At 32.3% G+C, this 4,415-nt stretch overlaps 1 protein-coding gene and 1 pseudogene across 1 annotated transcript in view; one reads left to right on the top strand and one right to left on the bottom strand.

Annotated features, from left to right (window-relative positions):
• Positions 1-4,415, top strand: part of STON1 (stonin 1) — a 68,287-nt gene that overhangs the window by 16,332 nt on the left and 47,540 nt on the right. The gene's annotated exons all lie outside the window — the stretch shown is intronic.
• On the bottom strand, positions 1,868-2,250 carry LOC109389915 (40S ribosomal protein S24 pseudogene; annotated as a pseudogene).

Below are 4,415 nucleotides of genomic sequence, written 5' to 3'. Positions count from 1 at the left end.
ACACACACACACACACACACATACACATATACAGATGGTGCCAAAAAATATATGCATATTTTAAGAAAGGAAAAAACTATTAAAATTGTAATACTCAATATATAGTGATAACAAAAGATGAATACAAGTCACATTTGATTTCTGCAATTACAAGAGGTGCTCAAAGTTGTTACCATCAGCGTCCAGACACTTCTGATTATGGCAAACTACTACTTGAGCAACACTGACCAGTGTCCGCTTGTATACATTTTTTGGCACCCCTGGTATATACATACATATACAGATGTTCTTTTATTCTATGAGATATAATTTGCTAGTAGTTTATTTAGGGTTTTTGCAAATATTCGTAAGTGAAACAATTGGTCTATAATTTTCTCTTAAAAATTATTGTTCTTATAGTGTTTGGTGTCAAGTTTATATTAGCTCCATTTAGAAAGTTGGGTAGCTTTTCCTTTTTCATGTATATTTTTCTTAAACAGTTTGTAAGAGATAAAGACTATCTGTTCCTTAACATTTTGGTGCAATGTATTGTAAAATCGTCTGAACTGCTTATGAAGCGTATGTGTCTCAAGTTTTTGACAATTTAATTCTATTAATGATTGATGAATTTGGGTTTCTGTTTCTTTTTAATTCAGTTTTGATAATTGTTTAGCTAAACTATTTCATGTGTTGTCAGATTTATTAGCATAAAGTTATTCATAATTTTTATGGTTTTTATAAATATTGCCTGTGTCTTATGTTCCATTTTTCATTTTAATATTGTTTATTTGTGCAAACTCTTATTTTCTTAATTAATATAGAGGTCTACTTAATTAGTCTTTTGTTATAAACAACTTCTTTCTTACTTATGCTTTTTGATTTTCATTTTTTCCTTTTACCTATATGTTTCTTTCATTTCTAGCTACTTAAGTTGAGTCCTAGCTTATTTATTTTTTGCTTCCCAATAAATGCATTTTAAAGCTATAAAGTAACCTGTAAGTACTGCTTTAGCCACATCACATAAGTTTTGATATGTGTACTTTCATTACCACTTGGCTGTAAATATTTTGTACTTCTGTTATTTCCTTTTGTACCTAGGAGTTTATTTTATTTATATTTTCAACTTTTTAAAAAACTTTTTTTTTTTTTACTTTGTTTAAATTATTGTTGATTTCTAATTCAGTTGCATTTTGTAAAGAACATGCATGGTCTGTATAATAGCAGTTCTTTGTTAGGACTTCCTTTAGGTCCAGTTGCATAAACAATTTTTCCAGATAATTCATGTGTGCTTTAAAAGGAAAATATATTTACTGCTTGATGGATGCAGAATTCTATATCAGTCTAATAGGTCACACTAATTAACTTGTGTTTTTTAAATTTTTCATATCCTTTCTGATTTTTTGGCCTGCTTTCTGAGTTCCCTTCTGTTTCTGAGAAAGGAATATTAAAACTCCCACTCAGACTGTGGATTTGTCAATTTCTCCTTGCACTCCATCAGTGTTTATGCAAATTCATAATTATTATTTCTTCCGGATGAATTTATTACATATGCATGTACTGTCCTCTTTCATTTCTATTAAAGCTTTTGGCCTAAATTTTATTTTGTCTCATATTAATATTGCTATACCTACTTCCTCTTGGTTACAATTTTCCACGGATGTCTTTGTATACCTGTTTTTTATTATCTTCTCTATAATTTTGCTTTAAATATGAATCTTAGAAACAGCATTTATATATAGCTCCATTTGCTTTTTTATTTTAACTTGAAATTTTATTTATTTATTTATTAAAGTTCTTAGTTTATTAGTCCTCTCGTGAAAAATCTGATCAGTCACCACAGATAAAGTCACTGACAAATTTTTACTCCTACTATCGTCCCATCTGCACCTCACTTTTTGCCAGCACCAACACTGGCCTTTGCAGTCCCCCTAACTTTCTTCATTCTGTTCTTGCGTTCCTTTCACTGTTTTCTTGAAGCCTTTTCTTCTCATACAGGCCATGTCTTGCAAGTCTATGTTTGGGTTCATTTTTCTTTGCGTAATCCCAGGAACCATAAATCATGCCAAAGTCAGTTGTCTTGCCACCACTGAAATGGGTTCTGAATCCAGATACAAAGATGACATTTGGCGTGGTCTTGTACGCTTTGGCTAGTTTTTTCCAAATTTCTGTCTTAGGTACTGTTGCCTTTCCAGGGTGAAGGATGTTGATGACCATTTGTTTCTGTTGAACTAATCTAATGGTCATGAACTTGCTGGTCCAGATAGTTACTGTATTGTTCGGGATGGTGGCCCTGAAAAATCTGTCTTTTAATTTTTTTATTATTTTTTTTATTGGGGTGCAGCCATAGTCATTGGTTACACATTGCCCTCAGGTCACAATGGCATAGTTGACTCCCCTAGAAAGGGAGCAGCTCACAGTGGCCCATGCAGGGACCAAACTGGCAACCTTGGTGTTATCAGCACCATGCTCGAACCAACTGAGCTATTGTGTTCAGCTCAGTCACCCCCAGAAAAAATCTGTTTTTTTTAAATAATTGAGTTTAAATTTTACAATTGTATATATATTTTTTACCTCATTCTGTTAAGTTCTTATATTTCCTATTTACCATTTTTTGTTGCTTCTTTTATTCCTTTTTTCATAGTTTTCTTTAGATCAAGTTTTGTATATTTCTAATTTTTTTCTGCCAACTGTTTTGAAAGACATAAATTCTATTCTATTCGTTTAGTAGTTATCCTTAAATTTTTAACATGAGTTTATTTAACAAAATTTAAAGTGAATCAATTTCTTTGTTTACCTCTCAACAATGCAGTGGACTTAAATGGCTTTAAGTCTAATCTTCCCTTCTTCTCATCTTCCTCGTTATTGTGGTTTAGTGGTTATTGTAGTTCCACATTGTGTATAGTCCTTGTGCATCCCTGCAATTAGTCATTTTATTGTTATTTCTAATTTTCTTTTTTTCTTTTACAGTCATAATTTATTTAGCTTTAACAATTTCTTGTCTCGTTATTGTCTCTTGCATACCATGCCTTACTTCTGTGTTGATCGTCTTCACACTGATCATTTTTTTCAGTGCAGGTCTCGAGTTGTAATATGTTCAATCTTGTGGGTACTTTTTGGTTTTGCTTCATTTTGAAAATGTCTTTATTGCATGTCACTCTTGAAAGATAGTTTATCAAAGTGTAGAATTCTAAGTAGATATTGCCTCTCAGCATAAGATATTATTCCACTGTCTTCTTGTCTCAATTGTTCCTTTTGAGAAATCTCTTTTCAGTCTGTCATTCTTGTGTAGGTAGTCTATTTTCTGTCTTGGAGATTTTCTGTCTGATTTTTTTTTTCTTTCATGTTCTGCCTTTTCATTATGATGCGTGAACACATAGTCTACTTTTATAATTCTACTTGGAATTCAGTGTGCTCCTTTAATCTGAAGACTCATCTGTATTTTCACATCTAATTATTTGAAAATAATTATTGACCACTTACTATGTGTCAGGAATGTTTCTAGGTGCTAGAGGTATAGGAATGAACATAAGAGATAAAAAGCCCCTGCCCTAATATTGAGTCCCTCACTCTGTTCTCTCCTTTTGGAACATATGTTCTGCAAATATTGAACCTCCTTCTCATTTTACCTTTTATGTCTTCTATGTCTGAGATTTCTCATTTTTATTGTATATCTTTTTATTTCTCAACTGTATTCTGAGTGATTTTTTCAGTTCTGTTTTCCAATTTATTAATTTTTCTTCAATTGCCTTCAGTCTGCTGTTCAACCCATCCATTATTATTTTTTTTAATTTAATGTGCATATATTTTTATTTCTAGAATTCCTTTTTGGTACTTGATATCTTCCTGTCTCTTTTTTTTATATATATATGATCTTTTTGCCTTATAATTTCAAATCCTTTTTGTATTTCTGTCAACATTTTAAACATGCTTTTGGATTATTTGTTTTCTCCACTTCTGACTTTTCTGTACAATGATTCATTTTCTCTTGTGTTTTATATCTTCATCAGGAGTTGTTTTCCGTAGGAAACCTATCTACCACAGATGTTAGCACATCCTTATGAAGCAATTTCATGTTTGCTTGTCCTAGTGCTCTTGGGTTTTACCCATTCCAAGCTAGCATTTTTGTTAGTTTCTTGGCACACAGTTCCTGTACAACCTGAAAGTAGACATTTAAACCTTGTTCTTATATTGTGGTGCAAGCCTGGATTTCAAATTTTTTTAGCTCGTTTTCTATACTTTGCTCAAGATGATAAGCTTTCTTGTGATTTCCTCAAATTGACAGATGATGTTTCTGCAGACCTGTTTCACTAATGAAGCAGCCCTTTGTGACCTCCTGCCTTATTTAACTGCCTCACTAACAGCTCCTGGCATAAGGGGCCATCACTGAGACTCCCCTCACTGCATACATGTCATTAAAATCTTAGCCCCCAGAGGCC

This window comes from Hipposideros armiger, unplaced genomic scaffold, assembly GCF_001890085.2.
Source record: "Hipposideros armiger isolate ML-2016 unplaced genomic scaffold, ASM189008v1 scaffold_248, whole genome shotgun sequence".
Classification (NCBI taxonomy): domain Eukaryota; kingdom Metazoa; phylum Chordata; class Mammalia; order Chiroptera; family Hipposideridae; genus Hipposideros; species Hipposideros armiger.
Note: the sequence above shows the minus strand (reverse complement) of the source record. Positions and strands in the feature narration are given on the sequence as shown.